General features: G+C 41.5%; 1 protein-coding gene across 28 annotated transcripts in view; it reads right to left on the bottom strand.

The window, feature by feature from the left end:
- Nucleotides 1-13,827, bottom strand: part of MAPK8 (mitogen-activated protein kinase 8) — a 129,345-nt gene extending 115,518 nt beyond the window's left edge. For 7 of the 28 annotated variants that reach the window (XM_063669867.1, XM_063669865.1, XM_054503480.2 and 4 more), the window contains exons 1-3: nucleotides 13,641-13,777; nucleotides 12,170-12,363; nucleotides 7,493-7,561 (exon numbers count right to left, since the gene is read on the bottom strand). The gene's annotated coding sequence lies outside the window, so the exon portion shown is untranslated. Of the gene's footprint in view, nucleotides 1-7,492; nucleotides 7,562-12,169; nucleotides 12,364-13,640 lie in introns of all 28 variants that reach the window. The other 21 variants (XM_063669868.1, XM_063669864.1, XM_054503478.2 and 18 more) reach the window with 11 other exon arrangements.
- Between the last annotated feature and the right edge of the window lie 464 nt (nucleotides 13,828-14,291).

Genomic DNA, 14,291 nt, shown 5'->3' with positions numbered 1-14,291 from the left:
CACTTGAGCCCAGGAGTTCAAGACCAGCCTGGGAAACAAAGGGAGAGCCTGCCTCTACAAAAAATTTAAAATTAGCCAGGTGTGGTGGCATGTGCCTGTGGTCCCAGTTGCTCAAGAGGCCGAGGCAGGAGGATTGCTTGAGCCCAGGAGTTTGAGGCTGTAGTGAGCCACGATCATGGCACTGCACTCCAGCTTGGGTAATAGGGTGACAGAGCAAGACCTGATCCAATTAAAAAAAAAAAAAAAAAAAAAAAAAAGGCCGAGCAGTGGCTCATGCTTGAAATCCCAGCACTTGGGAGGCCGAGGTGGGGGATCACCTGAGGTCAGGAGTTCGACACCAGCCTGACCAACATGGAGAAACCCTATCTCTACCAAAAATACAAAATAAGCTGGCTGTGGTGGCATGCGCCTGTAATCCCAACTACTAGGGAGGCTGAGGCAGGAGAATCACTTGAACCAGGAAGGCAGAGGTTGCAGTGAGCCAAGATCACGTCATTGCACTCCAGCCTGGGCAACAAGGGTGAAACTCTGTCTCAAAAAAAAAAAAAAGAAAAGAAAAAAAAACAAAAACAAATGAAGTACCGACACATGATACATGAACCTTAAAAACAACATGCTAAGTGAAATAAGCCAGTCACAAAAGATCGCAGTGTATGATTCCACTTATATGAGATATCCAGAATGCGCTGGGTGCAGTGGCTGACACCTGTAATTCCAGCACTTTTGGAGGCTGAGGCGGGCAGATCACTTGAGGTAAGGAGTTCAAGACCAGCCTGGCCAACATGGTGAAACCCTGTTTCTACTAAAAATACAAAAAAATTAGCCAGGCCTAGTGGCAGGCACCTGTAATCACAGCTACTCGGGAGGCTGAGGCAGGAGAATTGCTTGAACCTAGGAGGCAGAGGCTGTAGAGAGCCAGGATCACGCCACTGCACTCCAGCCTGGGAGACAGAGCAAGACGTCATCTCAAAAAAATAAAAAAGAGATAGCCAGAATGAGCAAAACTATAGAGAAGAAAGTAGGTAAGAGGCTGTTTAGGGCCAGGGAGAGGAGGGGGTGTGTGTGAAGAAATGGGGAGTGACTGCTAGTGAGTATGAGGTTACTTTCTGGGGTGACAAACATGTTCTAAAGTTAGGTTGTGATGATGGCTCCGTTATTCCAGGAATATACTAAAAAAGCTGTGAGCTGTATATTTCAAATAGATAACTATAATGGTATGTGAATTATATCTCAAGAAAACCGTTAAAAAATTCTTAGTCCCTTATTACACATGACACACTATGGTATTTTCTATTTCATTTCTTTTAAAAACATAACAGAAATTGTGATCTCCTAAAATTCTATAACCTACTAATGGGTCATGAGTAACAATCTGAAAGCACTGCCACCGAGTCCTACAACACTAAAAGTGATAACCACCATCTCCTGTATCAGGACTAATCCTCTCATACCTCACATCCCTACTTATGGTCACCAGAAAAAATCCAGCTCTCCCTGGTTATCTATTATTCCCTGAATTCTCACTGCCACACTGCTGTGTACGTCCTCCATTTGACTCAATTCTTCATCCTCCTAATTCCTTTACTTGGCCTTCTGAAATTCCCAATTTGTGACAAGCAAACTTAGCCTGTTACACTACCTTTAACCTTTCTTGTCATCGTCTATCCTCCCTCCAATTCTTCCTTATTCATTGAGGACATTACAACTGGTTTACAGTACGTACCCTTACTCCCCTCACTAGTTGCTGATTTCACCATGCATGCAGACTGACCCTTTTTTAATACCTCAGACTCTAACTCATTGGCCTCCTCACGTTCAGGACTTGTCTCTGAATTCCACCTCAGAAGCCCACACCCAAAGTTAACCTGAGCATTATTAATGTCAATAATTATCATACTTGTGAAATCTCTCTTTCAGGTATTCCACTCTGACCATGGCATTCAATCTTTCAAGTTAACTTACTCAAACCCTGTGGCCAGTTACACACTCAACCACCACCCCACAATAAGCATTCTAGTTAAAAGGTCCTTATTTCCCTTGTCCCCCTTTCCTTCTTTTGTACTGATCTGGTGTGATAGTTTTAAGTGTCAATTTGGCTAGGCTGTAGTACCCAGTTATTCAAACACTAACGTAGTTGATGTGAAGGTATTTTGTAGATGTGATTAATATCTACAAACAGTCAAGTTTAAGTACAGGAGCTGATCCTTGATACCGTGGGTAGGCCTCATCCAATCACTTTATAAGGCTTTAATAGCAAAAACAAGTTTCCCTGAGAAAAACAAAATTCTGCCTCAAGGCTGCAGTATTAACTCCTGACCAAGAATTTCCTGCCGGCCCTACAGATTTCAGACTTGCCAGCCCTCACAAAAACAAATGCCTTAAAATCTCAGTCTATCTGTCTATAACTCCGATTTGCTGTTTCTCTGGAGAACTCTAATACACCTGGCAAAATCTCACCCTGGGTAAATCCAACTACCTGCCTTAATCTGTGCCTGTAACGGCTAAATAATGCTGGGGGGAAGGGGTCACAAAACCAGGCTGACTGATATCACTTCAAATTCAAGATTTTAAACCTTAAATGAACAATCAATACTTCTTGGCAAACTGCTTCAAATTCCCCAAACTCCCATCCCTTTCTGCCCGCATGAATCTCATGCTTCATTGAGCAAACAGAAACCACAAGAGAAGATGAAAGCCAGGAGAACAGGCCTTCACCTTCCAACTTCCAAACTTCCTCGCAAGGGCACACAACTTTTCTGCATTTCCTCCTGTTAGATGGAAAAGCTCTCTCCTCTACTGAGGGCCAAACTCTCTACCCGTACTCTGCATCCCCTTTCCTACATACAGCAATGCCATTTTCACTCATTTTCTGAGCCTCACAATTTCCTTTATCCACCAACCCATTTCTTTGTTCACTTCAGAGATAATCTTAAAAGAGTGGTCTGCACCCACTGTGTCAGCACTTGCTCATTTCTCACTGTTTTTCAAAGTGTTTCATTCAGGGGCTGGGTGTGATGGCTCACGCCTATAATCCCAGCACTTTGGGAGGCTGAGGTGATAAGATCACATGAGGCCAGGAGTTTGAGACCAGCCTAGGCAACACAGTGAGACCCCATCTTTACAAAAAACTTAAAAATTAGCCAGCCGAGTCCCAGCTACTCAGGAGGCTGCAGGCTGAGACAGGAAGATTCACTTGAACCCAACAGTTTAAGGCTGCAGTGAGCTATGATCACACCACTGCACTCCAGCCTGGGCAACAGAGGGAGACCCTGTCTTTAAAAAGAAAAATCATTCATTGTTTTTTAACCATCTTCAACTTGGCTTCTTTCTTCCCACTTTAATAAAACCGTCCAACAAGATCACCAACAACTTCCCATATAATCTCTCTATGCCTGTTTCCTCATGTATAAAATGGGCGTAACAGTGCCCACCTTGTAGGGTTGCTGTGTGATGTTTAAACAATTTAACATACATAAAGCACAAGAACAGTGCCTGGTATATGATAGGCACCAAATATGCATTAGCTCCTACACCATTAGGATAGTCTGGATACTTGTTTTCCCGAGGTTCTAACTTTTTGTTTCTAGCTTACTTAACAATGTATGCGTCCTTCAGTAGAAAACTGCCTCAGCTTTTTGGTGGGAGCAGGGGAAGGGAAGAAGAGACAGAAAATAAACTATTTAATCCCCATTAAGCAATGAGATCTCTACTAAAGTTCAGCTAAGTATCTAACTACCATATAATTTCATAAGGATGAGCGACCTGCCCCAACCCAGTCGCCAAATCAAGCTCACTCTTTGCACCCTCTCACTCCTGTGCTTTCCTGACTTGATTTTTGCATTTTTCCAAGCTTAAGACCCTCCTGTCTACATTCATTCACTTCATACTTCTACATATCTTGACCTCTACTTTGACTGCATGCTCTCTGACGCCAGACTAAATTATATTTCTGGGAGCTGCCTCTGGGTGCTAAGCACATAGAAAGCAGCCTATACGTACAGTCACGCCTTGCTTAAGGACGGGGATACCTTCTGAGAAATGCATCATTAGGCAATTTCGTCACTATGCAAACATCATGGAATCTACTTACACCAACCTAGATAGTACAACATACCTAAGCTATAATATGGTGTAGCCTATTGACCCTAGGCTACGAACCTGTACAGCATGTTACTGTACTGAATACTGCAGGCAACTATAACACAACGGGAAGTATTTGTGTATCTAAACACAGAAAAAATAGAGTAAAAATATAGTATAATTTTATGTGACCACTGTAACATATGTGGTCTGTCATGGACCGAAACCTCACCATGTGGTACATGACTGTATCATCAAATAAGAGACAAGGCAGTTAACTGCTAATCCTACATTCACTATCAAATGATCCCCAACTTGTCCATTTAACATTTTGAAAACCACAATTCATTTCAAGTTACATTAACTTTAAAGAGGAAACTTCACACTACTTTAAGTATTCCCATAATCCCTCCCTAATTTCATTATTATTGATAACCTTTAAATACGCAACAGATAAATATTCTGGCTCTTCTTTTACATATAATGGAGGAAAACTATAATCTTCTAAAATCACCACTATAAATGCAATAAGAAAAAATATAGGAGTATAAAAAGTTGGGGGAGGGAGGAGGTAAAAATCAATGGAAACAAAAAAGCTGGCATGACATAAGAAAAATAAAAAATTCAACTACAAAACTATTAGAAATAATAAATATTCTACAGGGGGCTTATTATTTAATATATAAAATATTAACTAATATACAAAATAAAAAGCTTTCTTATATATAACCAGATAGAAGATAAAAGTGGAAAAAAAGATGCCATTTCTGGCAGGAAAAAAAAAAAAAACTTAAATACATAAAAGAGCAAAAAAAAAATTTTAATGTTTAAAAATGCTATCAGGAACCCAAAATGAGACTTCAACAAATGAAAAGGTTGTTTTTCCTATTCTTGGATATAAAGGTACAACATCATAAAGCTGTCACTTATTCTATAAATACAAAGAAATCCTAACAGTAAACTGATTCCATGTAATAGAAGCCAATCATTGGGGAGCAAGGTGATTTGAAAAGGATGTAAGAAAAGGTTCTGGGTGATGGAAGTGTTCTGTATTTTGATCTGGGATTGCACAAGTGTATACATAGGCAAACTTATTGGACTGTAATGCTTGTGCATCTAGCTGTACATAATTTTACCACAATAAAATAAAAAAAGTGATTCCAACAGAAAGACTGGCAGAGGAGGGGTACAGACTAGACTAGATGGGTTGTTTTTAGAAGTTCATATAAAATAAGATAGAAGCCAGAAAAAAACTTCTGAAAAGGAAGAGAAATAAAAGGGAATTAGACCTAGCAGAAAACACAGCATAAACTACAATAATAAAAACAGGATGGCTTGGGTCCCAAACAGGTGGATGGGTCAATGGAAACAATGGTACCAAATACACATGGAAATTTTGTAAATGGTAAAGGTGGCATTTTAAATCAGTTAAGACAAAGATGGATTATTTAATAAATGGTGTAGGGACAACTGGATGGATATCTGGTGAAGAAAATAAAGTTGGAACCATACATAATAGCCTACCATAGAATGGAAAACAGCTAATTGGGGAAAAACATTTCCAAAAAATAGCATGGAGCCAATTTGTAAAATTAATCCTACAAATCTAGGAAAATGAGCAACAAAGCAATAGAAAAATATGCAAAGACAAGGACAGTTCAAAAGAAAGAAAATACAAACAGCCCTTAAAAGATGAAAGCTGTCTAAGGGTAATAAGAAGCAGGCATCCTTACACAGTCTGGTGGAATGGAAGTTCAACAACCTCTACAGGCTACACTTCAGCAACACATAAAATTACAAATGCACATACGTTGGCCTAGAACTCTACCTCTGGAAATTTATCCTATGCATTTAAGTGCAACATGACGTATGCACAAGGTAATCCACTGCACCCTGGCTTTTGATAGCAAAAGTCTGAAAACTACCTAAATACGCATCAAAAAGGAGTTAAATGGTATACCAATATAATGATGTTATGGACTGTCTGTGTCCCTCCAAATTCATATGTTGAAGCCCTACCCTCTAACTTGATAGTATTTGGAGGAGAGACCTTTAGGAGGTAACTAAGCCTCTCATGACTATATTAGGTCATGAGGGTGGAGCCCCCATGATAGGATGAGGAACAGACTAGAGCTCTTAGAGGCCATGTGAGGATACATCCAGAAGCCAGCCACCTATAAAGCCAGGAATAGGACCCTCACCAGGGAACCCAATTGACTAAGTAGCCTAATCTTGAACTTCCCAACCTCCAGAACTGTGAGAAATAAATTTCTGTTGTTTAAACCACTCAAGTTATGGTATTTTGATATAGCAGCTCAAACAGAGTAAGACAATTGGAATACCACAAAGATGTTAAAAAAGCATGCCATTTACATACTGATATGACTGATATAAAATAATCTCTCAGCTATATTAAAACAAAAAAGCAGGCCACGTGCGGTGGCTCACACTCGTAATCCCAGCACTTCGGAGGCCAAGGCAGGTGGATCACCTGTAATCCTGGCTACTCAGGAGGCTGAGGCAGGAGAATCGCTTGAACCTCGGAGGCAGAGGTGGCAGTGAGCCAAGATTGTGTCACTGCACTCCAGCCTGGGCAACAAGAGTGAGACTCCGTCTCAAAAAACAAACCAACAAGCAAAAAACAAAAAAGCAAAAGATGATACATATTGCATGCAACAACTTAGACTAAATAAAAAGGGAGGAAGCAGAGCAGAGGCTATACAGTACTGTATATATGTATGACACCTATCCTTCATTGGCAAAGCCAAAATCCATAAAGCTGTGAAAAATACGTTTTTAAAATAAGTTTAGTACAAACGTATTTGGTGGCAAAACCTGACGAGACGTAGCATAAGATTTTATAATCTTTATTCGCCCTACTTGTATTTGTTATGCTTTTATAAAAATATTAATGTCTTTGATTATTTCTGGGTGGTGGTGGTGGTGTTTTTTGAGACAGAGTCTCACCTCTGCCGCCCAGGCTAGAGTGTAGTGGCACGATCTCAGCTCATTGCAACCTACGCCTCCTAGATTCAAGAGATTCTTCTGCCTCAGCCTCCCAAGTAGCTGGGATTACAGGCGTGCACTACCATGCCCAGCTAATTTTTGTATTTTTAGTATAGACGGGGTTTCACTGTGTTGGCCAGACTGGTCTCAAACTCCTGACCTCAGGTGATCCGCCCGCCTCGGCCTCCCAAAGTGCTGAGATTACAGGCGTGAGCCACCGCACCTGGCCTATGTCTGTATTTTTCACAGAAATGTTAATGTGTTTAATTATGAGGCTAAAACCTCTTACTAGGGATTTTGGATAATATGGTAGATGCGCTACATTATCTTCCCACAATTGCAAAAAAAGCTTTCATTCTAAAATACATCTGGACCAAGGATTTTGAACAAAGGATTATATACTTACACATATATAAACTATCTTTGGAAGTATTCACGGGAATTTTAACAGTTTCCAGGCAGAAGAACTAGGTGGCTACAGAGAGTAGAAAAGGAGATTCTTTATCTTTTTAAATCTTTGGAATTTTGAGTCAAAGTGAATTCATTACTACTTAGTCAAAATATAAAATGTAAACAAATTAAAACATTAACGCTTTTAAATTCTCAATAGTAACAGCCAAAGTTAGATGCTTTGGTTTTTGTTTAACTGAAAAGTGACCCTTTCTCAAGTCACAGAGAAATCCATACAGCAGTAGCTTTTCTTTATCTTACCTTTGGTTGACCCAATGGCATCTGAAAATCAGAGAGCCATCCTTTCTGGAACAAGTCAGAAAATGGTGATTTTTCCACCCAATTAATGACTTTTAGGAAATAACATCTTATGGTTTTGATGTTTCCTGCCGAGCAAAGCAAGTGCTTGTGTGTGGCTGTTTTTCATTTCTAGTTTCCCCAGAAATATGGTGGGTGGCGGGCTTGAGTCTCTCAGCACCAAGAGGCAGTACTGGAGGCCTATACTTCTCAATACTGGAGAGAGACTTTAAAAAGTGTTTCTAGTATAGATCTAGCCTTACATCATAAGAGCTTCAATACAGAGGAGATTGAGAACTCTGGTTAGTACCTGAGTAGATCTTTTCTACTGTCAGCTTTTCATATTTTTCATATACTTATTTTGATACCCTGTTGTATTCCAAAATGAATTCATAAGGTTTGCCTTTTCTGATGATTTGGATTTTGACTAATGTGCACCACACTCTCAACTTAAACCAGGAATCAGAAAAGAAGATATCTTGCTTTCTGAGGTTTATCAAGTGAGTACAAAGGCATGGCAAGAGATGTAAGGTTTGGAAGGCCCCAAATGCCCCAATGACAAAAGAAATTCCTAATGAAATGACTAACAATATTTGCTTCCTTGTGTTAGGACATAAATGTGCTTACGTTAATCCTTATCTTCTATCAAATTATAATCGGCTCACTGAGGGTAGAAACTGACTTCTATTTCCTTTGGCCCCCACATCACTGAATACCTGGATTGGTATAATGCAATGCTCAGTAAATACTGCCGAAGTAAAAACCAGTGTCATCTCATAGTAGATGCTCTTGAGAAGGAACAAGAAATTTAATCTACCATTATAACCATAGAAACGCTAAACAGAAGACTTAGAAAACCACAGAAAATACAGAAAAGATGATATTTCTAAGTGGTACTAATAAATAATCTCCCTCATTTTTTAAGAGGACTCCATGCCTCAATGAATTGTTGTGGTTACCAGGTCTCTGACAAATTTGCAATCTTCGCAGAATCAAAGATCCCAATAACACTAAATTTAAAAGATGTAACAGCATTCCATTTTCTTCAAATGTGTCACATGATAAAGCTATTCATAGCTCCTAAATTCTCATTCCTTTAGATGTCTATAACAAACCTAGGAAAGCTTAGGCAATTTTCTCCTGTGGGAAAAGGCAAAAAATCGTGAAAGTGGCAAATATGTTCCCTTCAATATTTGCTTTTGGAACATTTCCAAATTTTAAGATAGAGAGGATTACTGGTCCAAATGTTAATATAAATCATCTCAGTCAATTCAGATTACATGAGATGATCGAATGTTAAATAAACCCCCCAGAGATGCAGAGTGAAACAAATGGCATATTCTGGAGAATTAGAATGGACACTAAACTGTGCACATTAGAATGTGCATTAAACTGGTTTGACGTTTACTTGGCATTTTATGTTTGTTCAAAGTTAAAAATAAGTGATAACAATAGCAAAAACTACCTGAATACATATATCTAGCATTCCAGCCACCACACCAGTGCCTTATTTAAACCTCACAGCCCTATGAGGTTATGTGCTATTATTATTCTCATTTGACAGACAATAAAACAGACCCAAATATGTTATGTAACCTGAACTAGCCTATATCACAGTTAGTTAGATTGGAGCACGATTAGAACTCAGGACTGACCTTAAAACCCACGCTAGCAATCATTGTAAGGTTTGAGTTCCTTAACTTTCTAAAGAATGGCAGATTTTAACTAAATCTGAAATATAATAAAGGGTAACAGGAAACACAGGTATCTCTTGTATTTGTGATATAACCCACCTCCAAGAAAAAGAATGGAAGCTACTAAGTTTTCCAAAAAGGTGTCTCCTCTCTCTCTCTCTCCATACACATACATACACACACATACACACACACATACACACACAATTTTAAAAAATGGATTTCAGTGAAATTTGGCCTGCACAGAGATGTGAAGTGGGCTTTTGTTTGGCGGGAACCCTTTCATATACCTTTTAAAAGAGCATAAATTAACTGTTTAGAGATGCCTTCAGTCTCATCCTTGATTATAAGCTTCCTGAGGATAATGAACTCATTTTATGTCTTCCACAAAGTCTCTGAGAGCATAGGGTCTCATGAGAAGGCATGATGCTGTGGAATAAATAAAAACCTACCTTTCCAAGAATCTCTAGCTTATGGTGAAGACTTCCATTTGTTTTCTAAGTCTGGATATTAAAGAAAAAATTCAACTCAACAATTTTTTTGGCTTCTGAAAATTACAAAATCCTAACTTTGACTACTGTTCTTAACTTAGGCTTCTGATTATCACCCAAGAAGGGCTCTTTTTGTCCTAGTATGTTTTCTCAAGAACCACCTATCTGAGAAACAAGCCTTCTATAAAAAAAAGTTCTGACAGCCTCGGTTTATAGTTTTAAAGCCAAAAACATTAAGGCATTTGCCTAAAGCTCCAGAACTTGATGACAAAGTCCAGATGGCAGAACTGAGAAATGAACCTAGGTCTGATTCCTGGATTGCTCTAGCTCCACCTATTGACCTGAATGACAGGATAACTCATTTCAATACTCCTGTTACCTTTCAGTCAACTCACTTCTGAAATCAAAGTTCAACTTAACCTGCATTAAGAGTAAGAATGCAAGGCTTCTAAATGTTCAGGTAAAGAGCTCATGATTAAGACAATCAGCATCACAGTTCTCTGACATACGCAAATGATTCATATATAAAGCTATGTGGTTATAATGACTTCCTTGGACTACATGAATCAGAAAAGCTACTACCCATACCACTGACTTGACCAGAGACCTCTAGAGCACTGGAATCCTAATGTCAGACACTATTTTGTATTTCTATTCGTGCAACAAAGCATCTCAACCATGTAGATGACTCAAATATGTCAAAATTCAACCCGCTCGCAAAGCAGACCAACAAGAAGCAGGCTCCTATTCAACAACCTCTTAGTACTAGGATAGTTGGGGACTAGTCATTTAACAACAAATTACTTCAAGTTGTTTCATTGAACATCTCATCCTCACAAGGTCACTTTGATAATATCAGGCACGGAGCAAATAGTTAAGATTCTAACCACATTAATTTGTATACAATTTATTCTTGCACTAATTTCCTTTCCAAATGGCATTTCCCCCAGGATGTAAAAGAGTATGAAGGATATAGTTTCCTATTCTGCCAGGACAGGACATTTAAAAGGAGCCCTTTTCACACTTATTAAAGGAATATATTTACTAACAGAATCGATGCTATATCTCTTACTTTAAAGCATAATTTGAAGTGAAATTCAGAGTGACTGCTAATGGATATGATGTTTCTTCTTGGGTTGATGACAATGTTCTGGAATTGGTGATGGTGATCAATGCACAACATTGTGAATATACTAAAAACCACTGAAATAGATACACTCTAACTGGTGAATTTTATGTCAATTAAATTGCAATAAAGCTATTTTTAAAAACCAACAATTTGGAAAACAAAATAACACAACTCTGGTTCTTTACACAGCCTGTGAGCTACTGCCAAAGGATTGTCAGTAACCCCTACTAGAATGACATACCTTAACTATGTAAAGCAATAAAACTTTGGTATCTCAAAGATTTTCAACCCTCATCTTAAAAAAGTATCATTTTCTTATTTCTTCATTTCCACTTCACAGCAAATAATAAGAAACTCATTAATTAGTTCACTCATTTCATATTCTTTCAAATCCAAAACAAACGCTAAACTGTATTTAGTAAGTGGAAAAGAGCTTTAACTTCGATAAATCAATTATTTTGAGTCTTAGGCTCATATTTTGTACCAATCGTGTTAATACAAGTTAGAACTTAAAACCAAACATTTCAAGTAAATATTTCTAAAATATCAGAAATATTTCTAATAAACATTTATGTGGTTTTGTCCTCAATTTTCCACAAAATAAGTCACCAAAAACCTTTCAAATAATATTCACAAAATTATAAATGCAATCATTTTAGACCCCTACTGAAATACCAGTTTATGAGTGCCTGTGTGTGGATTACGTACATGCACTCACACAGACACACATAAACTAGCACATACACAGAAACACACACTCCACAACCTACTTTATTAATCATATTTAAAAAAATTTAGACAAGATTTTATTTTAGGACAGTGAATGACCTACACGTGATTCAAAAGCCCATGTCATCATAACAGATAATGTACAAGAACTGCCCATTTAGCCATCTGAAGTGACAGTTGCATGAAGCTTCCAAAACTTTATGGAGAACATTACGGTTTTTTTTAAGGCTTGATTTTAAATATTATCAATTATAAAGAGCTTTTCATCAATCCGACTTTCATTGAACACTTACTATATTCCAGGCTAGGTGGTGGAGAAACAGATGCAAGACAGGCCTGCCCTCAAGGAAGTCCCATTTTGATTGCTTGCTTTTGTCGGGCACAGCACTAAACATGTTCACTTAGAGCATCTGACCTCCTAGGTTTAACGTTAACCACAGCAGGGGAATCTGAGGTAACCATTACAAATGACTGTAAGGCTGCAAGACTGGAAAAAATAAAATTTAGAAATAAATAAAAGCTGTTGTATATTTAGACCAAATCTAATTCTACTTCCTAATATTACACTTGAACTTCCAGATACATTGCTTAAAAAATGACCCAGAATATAACCATACCTTCCTTAAGAGACATCACTTACGTAATTGTCTCATTTAAAGGTCCATCTATTATACTTCAGTCAAAGCATCCTCTTCCATGAAAGGATACTTTTCTTTACCTTCAAACCAAACCTCTTCATCTGGGTACGGTACTAAACAGCTGTGAATGAATGAATGAATGAAAAAACAGATGTTCTAATTGCCAAGGAGGTACTTGCTGGATGCTTATCTCAAAACACAATGGACTGACGGACCAGAATTCTACTGGAAAGATCGCTGAATTTCAGAGGTAAAAATAGTAATCACTGGACAATGCCATGTAGTCAACATGTTATTAAATTCGCAGTAAAGACCAGGCGGGGAACTTTCAGAAATAAAAACGGAAAGTGTTCATCAGCGTACTTTAAAATGGACTTGGTTCTACCATCTCTGAATCGGGAACACAAATGCGAGACAAAGAGATGGGAGGGTGGGGTGAAAAAGTCAAAAGGTCACCACCGAGTGACCCTCAAGAGAAATGCGCGCTGACCACCGAAGCTCGGGCCAAGCTGGATGGACACCTCCCACCCGAGCCACGGGCCTGGGCTCTGCCTTGCAGCCCAGAGCTGCAGGCCACCCCGGCCCTTTTCAGCGCTGCTGCCTGCGTTCGCCTAGAACGTTAGCACAAAGAAACCACCGAGAAGCAAAATACGGTCCCCATGGGCGCGGGGCAGGCTTGGGGACCCGCCGGCAGAAGCGCTCTCCCCGGCTCCCCGCCGGCCCGGAGGCAGCCAGGGCGCGGCGGGCCGCAAAGACACCTCCGTCCGACCCTTGCCGAAGTGTTTCAGAACTTGCCACCCACCTCCCCCGCTCCATTTTCGTCTCCCGCCGCGGAGGCAGGACCCGCGCGAAGAGGACGCGAGAGGACAGGCGGGCGGGGCTCGCGGCGGCAGGCGGGCTGGCGGGCAGCGGAGCGCGCCCAGGTCCCGCAGCCCCACGCCCCCTCGGCTGGCCCCCGCCTCCGCGCCGCTATTGTTCCCGCGCCGCCCCCGCCCGCCGCGCGCTCCCGCCCCCACTCCCACAAGGGGGTTACGGCTGAGAAGGCGGCGGCGGCGGCAGCGGCACAATAACATAAACACGACGGGACCGCCTGCCGCCCCGGCCCTGCGGCGTCCGCCGCACTCACCCGGCAGCGCAGCGAACGGCGACAGGGAAGCCCGCCAGCGGGGACAGGGGCCGTCCAGGCGGTCGCCGCGGCCGTTACCCAGCGCTGCTCGCGGCTCCGCGATCCAAGCCGCGTTGTCCGGCCTCGGCCGCTCCGCTGAGTAACAGGGACGCGGGCCGTCACCGCGCACGCCCGCGCACGTCATCGCGCAGGGCCCCGCCCCCGCGCCTCCCGAGCGGCCGGCGGGGCGGGGCAGCCCCGGGGCCCGGATTGCGGGGGCGGGGCTACTCCAGGGGTTCCGAGAGGACTTGCGGAGGTCGCCTGGAGGCGGAGCCGCGGAGAGAGCCTCCGAGGACTGTGGGTGAGGGGCGTGGCCTGGAGCGGGAGGGGCGGGCCCTGTGGCGGCACGTGGCGGCGCGTGGCCCCAGGGGACCGCATCTGGTTGGCGGCGGTAGCCAGGTCAGAGCTTAAGCCTTCGGGCCTCGTTGGCACAGGGTTTGAAGGGCAGGTGCGCTTAGGCCTAACCTGCGCAGCGAACAGGCACCCCCTTCCGGTACACACCTGAGTGATGAAGAGCTGGTTACCTTGACTGACAATACGTTCCATTCTGTGGACACCTGTCCGGGTCCCAGCAACCTACAGAGAGATAAGTGTTCTCTTCAGCTGCCCGGG

The sequence above is a fragment of the Pongo pygmaeus genome, chromosome 8 (genome assembly GCF_028885625.2).
Source record: "Pongo pygmaeus isolate AG05252 chromosome 8, NHGRI_mPonPyg2-v2.0_pri, whole genome shotgun sequence".
Taxonomy (NCBI): Eukaryota; Metazoa; Chordata; class Mammalia; order Primates; family Hominidae; genus Pongo; species Pongo pygmaeus.
Note: the sequence above shows the minus strand (reverse complement) of the source record. Positions and strands in the feature narration are given on the sequence as shown.